This window comes from Giraffa tippelskirchi, chromosome 3 (genome assembly GCF_054371585.1).
Source record: "Giraffa tippelskirchi isolate mGirTip1 chromosome 3, T2T-mGirTip1v1.2.pri, whole genome shotgun sequence".
Lineage (NCBI taxonomy): Eukaryota > Metazoa > Chordata > Mammalia > Artiodactyla > Giraffidae > Giraffa > Giraffa tippelskirchi.
The window spans coordinates 60,240,589-60,249,179 of NC_137277.1; the positions used below are offsets into that span (position 1 = coordinate 60,240,589).

The 8,591-nt window shown below is 38.4% G+C and overlaps 1 pseudogene; it reads right to left on the reverse strand.

The window, feature by feature from the left end:
- Positions 1-3,598: 3,598 nt before the first annotated feature.
- Positions 3,599-4,570, reverse strand: LOC145540427 (phosphatidylinositol transfer protein alpha isoform pseudogene; annotated as a pseudogene).
- Between the last annotated feature and the right edge of the window lie 4,021 nt (positions 4,571-8,591).

The following is an 8,591-nucleotide window of genomic DNA, read 5'->3' on the forward strand; positions in this document are numbered from 1 at the left end:
ACCATCTGACCTGTCTCTTGAGAAACCTGTATGCAGGTCAGGAAGCAACAGTTAGAACTGGACATGGAACAACAAACTGGTTCCAAATAGGAAAAGGTGTACGTCAAGGCTGTATATTGTCACCCTGCTTATTTAACTTATATGCAGAGTACATCATGAGAAACGCTGGGCTGGAAGAAACACAAGCTGGAATCAAGATTGCTGGGAGAAATATCAATAACCTCAGATATGCGGACGACATCACCCTTATGGCAGAAAGTGAAGAACTAAAGAGCCTCTTGATGAAAGTGAAAGAGAAGAGTAAAAAAGTTGGCTTTTTAAAGCGCAACGTTCAGAAAACCAAGATCATGGCATCTGGTCCCATCACTTCATGTAAAATAGATGGGGAAACAGTGGAAACAGTGTCAGACTTTCTTTTTGCGGGCTCCAATATCACTGCTATTGCAGCCATGAAATTAAAAGATGCTTACTCCTTGGAAGGAAGGTTGTGGCCAACCTAGATAGCATATTTAAAAGCAGAGACATTACTTTGCCAACAAAAGTCCATCTAGTCAAGGCTGTGGTTTTTCCAGTGGTCATGTATGGATGTGAGAGTTGGACGGTGAAGAAAGCTGAGCGCCGCAGAATTGATGCTTTTGAACTGTGGTGTTGGAGAAGACTCTTGAGAGTCCCTTGGACTGCAAGGAGATCCATTCAATCCATCCTAAAAGAGATCAATCCTGGGTGTTCATTGGAAGGAGTGTTGTTGAAGCTGAAACTCCAATACTTTGGCGACCTCATGCGAAGGGTTGACTCATTGGAAAAGACCCTAATGCTGTGTAGGATTGTGGACAGGAGGAGAAGGGGACGACAGAGGATAAAATGGTTGGATGGCATCACCGACTCAATGGACATGGGTTTGGGTAGACTCCGGGAGTTGGTGATGGACAGAGAGGCCTGGTGTGCTGCAATTCATGGGGTCGCAAAGAGTCGGACACGACTGAGCAACTGAACTGAATGACTATTTTGCCTTGCATCTGTAACTGTGTAATTGGATTTGTTTCTAGTCTTATGAAGGCTTTTAAGTTACAAATGGTTGTCCAAGCTCCTTCTAAATATTACTTGGTGCCCCTAGATCAGAGAGTCTCAATGTGAGGGTTAGGAGAATATGTTGCCTCAACAATTTAGAGGCCAAGCCCTTAAACATCAGGAAGTATTTATGGAACGAAAATGATGCCCCTTTCCCTTGGCAACATAATTCTCCTAAAACAAAAGGGGGGGAATGAAAGAGTCATTATCAATCTAAGCAGGTTGATAAGAAGTCCAGGGGTCTCCAAGGAGAGAGGGGTCTGGAATTCTCAAGGAGGAAGAAAGAACAACTTTTTTTTTTCTTTTTTCCCTCTACATTCCTTAGGATTATGTAACAGTAATGTATCCTGCTTGAGGACAGTCTCTGGAAAAAAATTTCTGGTTAATCCTGTTATCTTAAAATGTAAATTATGGGAGTAGGTCTAGCGAGGTCTTTACAACCTCCAGACATTCTTTTGATTCAGTGTAATAACTAATTGGAGAGTATATAACTCCACTGCTAACGCTAGCAAGGGGGTACACTTTCTTCCCCCTTCTGATGCCTATGTCAGGAGCTTTCTCTATCTCCTTTATACTTTAAGAAAACTTTAGTACACAAAAGCTCTGAGTGATCAAGCCTTGTCTCTGTCCCCGGATTGAATTCTTCTCCTCCGGAGGCCAAGAATCCCAGCATCTTTTCATGGTTCAGCAACAAACTTTCAGTCTCTTCAGCAAGTGGTGCTAGGAAAAATGGTCAACTCCCTGTAAAAGAATGAAACTAGAACACTTTCTAACTCCATGCACAAAAATAAACTCAAAATGGATTAAAGACCTAAATGTAAAACCAAAAACTAAAACCCTTAGAGGAAAACATAGGCAAAGCACTCTCTGATGTAAATGAACCAAGATCCTTTATGACCCACCTCCCAGAGTAATGGAAATAAAAAGAAAAATAAACAAATGGGACCTGATTAAATTTAAAAGCTTTTGCACAATGAAAGAAACTATAAGCAAAGTGAAAAGACACCCCTCAGAATGGGAGAAAATAATAGCAAATGAAACAATTGACAAGGAATTAACCTCCAAAATATACAAGCAGCTCATGCACCTCAATACCAGGAAAATGAACAACCCAATCAAAAAGTGGGAAAAAGACCTAAACAGACATCTCCCCAAAGAAGATATACAGACGGCCAAAAAACACATGAAAAGATGCTCAACATCACTCATTATTAGATAAGTGCAAACTGAAACCACATTGAGTTATTATCTCATGCCTGTCAGAGTGGCCATCATCAAAAATTCTGTCAACAATAAATGCTGGAGAACATGAGGAGAAGAGGGAACCCTCTTACACTGTTGGTGGGAATGCAAACTGATATAGAGAACAGTATGGAGATTCCTTAAAAAAATGGGAATAGAACTGCCATTTAACCCAGAAATCCCACTGCTGGGGTTATACTCCAAAGAAAGCATAATTGAAAGAGACATTTGTACCCCAATGTTCATTGCATCACTGTTTGCAATAGCTAGGACATGGAAAAAACCTAGATGTCCATTGGGAGATGAATGGGTAAGGAAGTTGTGATACATATACAAAATGAATATTACTCAGTTATAAAAGGAATGCAGTTGAGTCAGTTCTAATAAGGGGGATGAAACTGGAGCCTATTATACAGAATGAAGCAAGTCAGAAAGAGAAAGACAAATACTATATATTAACATATATACATGGAATTTAGAATGACAGTACCAATGATTCTAAATGCAGGGCACCAAAAGAGACACAGACAATAAGAACACATTTTGAACTCAGTGGGGTAAGGTGAGGGTGGGGTGACTTGAGAGAATAACAATGAAACATGTACATTATCATATGTAAAACAGATGGTCAGTACAAGTTCAATGCTTGAAGCAGGGCACCCAAAGCCAGTGCTCTGAGGCAACCCAGAGGCGTAGGTTGGGGAGGCAGGTGGGAGGGGGCTTCAAGATAGAGGAACATATGTGTACCTGTGGCTGATTCATGGCAAGAACCATCGCAAAACTGTAAAATAATTATCTGCCAATTAAAGTAATTTAAAAAAGAGTCATCACATTAAATAAACAAATATGCCACTTGGAAATAAAGAGGTGGGCACATATATGTGTTGAGAACACACTGATTGAAAAGGGAGGAACTGTAAATATAGGCACATATCTCAGAGGTGCAGGATCCCGGACACAGGGGTTTCATAACACTAGACGGCCTAATTGTTCACAATATTAAGTGGCATTTGGAGTTAGCTACAGTAAAGGATTTAAAGTTGCAAAAAGGTGACCAAAGAAATGCACAAAATGTGAAATTCTTTGCCACTGTCAAATGTAATTTTAATATCAAGGAAATAAATCTGCAGAGAATTTTACAGTCTAAAAAAAAAAAAATAATAAAGTTGCCTGGATGATGGGCGCAGAAAGGCTGACTCTGCATCCTCTGTCACTTGGGAGGGTGGAGCTGTTGTGCCTTCCTGTCGACATCTGTCTTGCAAAAGGTACAGAAAGAGGAGGGATGGATTTAGTCATCTGCCATCGTTCCTTTCACTGGATCCTTCTCTCTCATCTCACCTGGCTGTCTCTTCCTTTCTTCTTCCATCCTTTGAATGTTGTCCATAGTCAGGTCAACCCACTTATTGAGCAGACCAAATAGACGTCTGTTTGTTGTAAACAGATATGACTATTGCTTTTTATTAAGTTTTTCCTCTTTATTCTGCAAGCACCAACACCCCTCCACTTGAATTTTACAGAATCCAGTTCGTATGCATACAAGTATGGAATATCTCTCTGCTTTATAAGTTCTTGCTTCCAATTAGGGCCCAAGAGTCCTAGGCGTGTTTTGAAAGATTTAAATTATTCTGGGTCTTCTTCTGCTTTGTAATGCTTACTAAGTACTTTGTTTCGAACTAAAATGTCTATATAATGGCTTCCACATCTGAGTCTCCAGTTAATGTACATTCTCCTGGGTGCCAAGATCTGGTTTTTGCCAGGTTTCAACTTTAATCAAAAAGATTTCTTTCATGTATTCACTTGTATTAACAGGTCTGCAATAAGAGTTAGCATGCCAGGCTTTTCCATTTATATTCAGAGTTCCCTCTTGGACCAGCATTTGAATAAACATGGACAATTTGCTCTGTAAGTGGTAGACCTTGTGGGTGTGTGTGTAGTGGCCTTTCTCACTGTCCTTTTCATAGGTCTTGTTTGCCAAGACCTTCACATTGTCACCACCTCCCATTTCATTTCCAATTGCCTCAGCCATGGAATACAGCTGCCCTACTTGATATTCTTCTACAGACATAGGTAGGATGACCCCATACTCCTTGAGCAGGATTATGTTTCTTCCAAGATGTACAGCTACCCACTGTCTGCCTAGCTCCGAGTGATCTTCCCAGCAGTGACACCCATGGCTCAGCTGGACTGCCTGTGTGGCTTCCTTGTGGCCTGCTTTGTCTCCACCACCCTTGTGGTCACCACTTAGGCCCTTGCCACCCATGCCTTGCCTTTCCATCAATCATTTCTTTTAAAAAAAAGCCCTATACCAGTAGAAAAAAGCTATAAGATACTGATGAAAGAAATCAAAATGACACAGATGAAATGATATATCATGTTCTGGGATTAAAAGGATCAATAATGAGAAAATGACTATAATACCCAAAGCAACCCATAGTTTCAATGCAATCCTATCAAATTAGCAATGGCATTTTTCACAGAATTAGAATAAAAAAACATACAATTTGTATGGAAATACAAAAGACCCCGAATAGCCAAAGCTATCTTGAGAAAGAAAAACACAGCTGGATGAATCAGGCTCCTTGATTTCAGATGATACTACAAAGCTGCAGTAATTAAGACAGTATGGTACGAGCACAAAAACAGGAGAAAAAAAAATAGATCAACAGCATAGGATAGAAAGCCCAGAAACAAACCCACCCACCCAAGGTCACCTAATTTATGAGAAAGGAGAAAGGGAGAAAAGACAGCCTCTTCAATAAGTATGTTGTGAAAACTGGACAGCTACACATAAAAGAACAAAATTAGAACACTTCCTAAAACCACACACACACACACAATTGATTAAATGCCTAAATGTAAATAAGGACACTATAAAACTTTTAGAGGAAAACATAGGAAAAACACTCTGACATACACAACACAAAGACTTTTTTGATCCACTTCCTAGAGTAATGAAAATAAAAATAGACAAATGAGACCTAATTAAACTTAAAAGCTTTTGTACACCAAAGAAATCCACAAACAAGATGAAAAAACAACCCTCAGAATGGGAGGAAATATTTGCAAACAAAGCAATTGACAAGAGATTGATCTCCAAAATATACAAACAGCTCAATATCAAAAAAGAAATCAATTGAATCAAACAATGGGTGAAGACCTAAATAGACATTTCTCCAAAGCAGACATATAGGTGGCCAACAAACACATGAAGAAATATTTAACATTTCTAATTATTAGAGAAATGCAAATCAAAACTACAATAAGGTATCACGTCACATTTCTCAGAATGATCATATCAAAAATTTACAAACAATAAATGCTGGAGAGGATGTGGAGAAAATGGAATCATCTTACACCATTGGTGGGAATGTAAATTGCTACAGCCTCTATGGAGAACAGTGTGGCTGTTCCTTAAAAAGCTAAAAATAGAGCTACCATATAACCCAGCAATCCTGCTCCTGGACATATACCCAGAGAAAATTATAATTCAAAAAGCTGCATGCACCCAAGTGTTTCTTGAAGTAATATTCACAATAACCAGAACATGGAAACAACCTAAATGTCTATCAAAAGAAGAATGGATACAGAAGATGCAGTACATATATTCAATTTAATATTACTCAACCATTAAAGGCAACAAATATTGTGTCTTTTGCAGAGATGTGGATGGACCTAGAGACCGACATGTAAAGTGAATCCAGATAGAGAAAAAAACAAATATAGCATATTAACATATATATGTGGAATTTAGAAAAAAAATGTATAGATGATTTTATTTGCAAAGTAGAAATAGAAACGTGTACAGAACAAATATATGAGTTAGAGGGGATGGGAGAAATTAGGAGATTTGAGTTGACATATATACAGTGCTATGTATAAAACAGGCTGCTCTAGTGGCCCAAATGGTAAAGAATCTGCCTGCAATGTTAGAGACCCACCCAGGTTTGATCCCTGGGCTGGGAAGATTCCCTGGAGAAAGAAATGGCAACTCATTCTAGTATTCTTGCCTGAAGAATTCCAAGACAGAGGAGTCTGACAGGCTACAGTCCATGGGGTCACAAAGAGTCAGACACAACTGAGTAAATAACACTGTCACTTTCACATTCATGTATAAAATAGATAACTAACGGGAACTTTAGGTATAGCACAGGGAACTCAGTGTTTTGTGGTGTCCTAAATGGGAAGGAAATTTAAGAAAAGTGGGGATAAATACATATAGTTGATTCATTTTGCTGTATAACAGAAACTGATACAGCATGTAAAACACCTATACTATAATCTTAAAAAATATAAAACAAAACAAAATTGATTGCATGTATCTGTGAAAATACAAAAACAAAATGAAACATTGAATTGTACACTTTGAATGGATGCAATGTATGGTACATGAATTATGGCACAAAAAAAACTCTTTTAGAAATAAATAAATAAATAACAAACCCAAGTATTTTTATAGAACTGTGCTGTTATTTGGTATGTGGTGCAGCTGAGTGTATGTGTTTACTGGTATTATATTACATATACTATTAATCCATTAATGTTCCCTCTAGTGCTTGCATTTTGAAACCAAACCTAACTCTTTGATAAGATGAATAAAATTGATGAAACCACAAAAACAGATATCAGGAAAAAATGAAAGAAAGAGAAATCACAAGTTATCAATTATGGGAATAATTGAGGTGACATCACTACATATTTTACAGACAAAAAATAATAAGGAATGTTATGGACAACGTTCAGGTAATATTATGGACATCAAAAATGCAATTTTTTTAATTCATCTGTGTATGTTTGTGTAGTCCTGTATATTTGTGTATCATTCCAAAAAAAAAAAAACTTTAAGAGTTAAAACAAGAAAAAATAATGCATTAATACATGAAAGCAAATTTAAAAAAATAAAATAAAGAAATATTTGCAATATAAAGACAATCCAAGGAGCATTTTTTCTAATATATAACCAGCTTTTTCAGTTCAGTTCAGTTAAATTCAGTTGCTCAGTCATGACCAAATCTTTGCGAACCCATGGACTGCAGCACACCAGACCTCCCTGTCCATCACCAACTCCCTGAGTTTACCCAAACTCATGTCCATTGGATCAGTGATGCCATCCAACCATCTCACTCTCTCTCATCCCCTTTTCCTTCTACCCTCAATCTTTCCCAGCATCAGGGTCTTTTCAAATGAGTCAGCTCTTCACATCAAGTGGCTAAAGTATTGGAGTTTCAGCTTCAACAGCAGTTCCTCCAATGAACACCCAAGACTGACCTCCTTTAGGATGAAATGGGTTGGATCTCCTTGCAGTCCAAGGGACTCTCAAGAGGCTTCTGCAATACCACAGTTAAAAAGCATCAATTCTTTGGCACTCAGCTTTCCTTATAATCCAACTCTCACATCCATACATGACTACTGGAAAAACCATAACCTTGACTAGATGGACTCTTGTTGGCAAAGCAATGTCTCTGCTTTTTAATATGCTGTCTAGGTTGGTCATAACTTTCCTTCCAAGGAGTTTTTTTTTTTTTTTTTTAATTCATGGCTGCAATCACCATCTGTGGTGACTTTGGAGCCCCCCAAAATAAAGTCAGCCACTGTTTCCACTGTTTCCCCATCTATTTGCCATGAAGTAATCGGACCGGGTGCCATGATCTTAGTTTTCTGAATGGTGAGCTTTAAGACAACTTTTTCACTCTCTTCTTTCACTTTCGTCAAGAACTCTTTAGTTCTTCACTTTCTGCCATAAGGGTGATGCCGTCTGCATATCTGAGGCTATGGATATTTCTCCCAGCAATCCTGATTCCAGCTTGTGCTTCATCTGGCCCAGCGTTTCTCATTATGTACTCTATATATAAGTTAAATAAGCAGGGTGACAATATACAGCCTTGACGTACTTCTCTTCCAATTTGGATCCAGTCTGTTGTACCATGTCCAATTCTAACTGTTGCTTCCTGATCTGCATACAGGTTTCTCAAGAGGCAAGTCACGTGGTCTGGTATTTACATATCTTTCAGAATTTTGCAGTTTATTGTGATCCACACAGTCAAAGGCTTTGGCATAGTCAATAAAACAGAAATATACGTTATTCTGGAACCTCTAGCTTTATCAATGATCCAGTGGATCTTGGCAATTTGATCTCTGGTTCCTCTGCCTTTTCTAAAACCAGCTTGAACATCTGGAAGTTCATGATTCACACATAGCTGAATCCTGGCTTGGAGAATTTTGAGCATTACTTTGCTAGTGTGTGAGATGAGTGCAATTGTGCGGTAGTTTGAGCATTCTTTGGT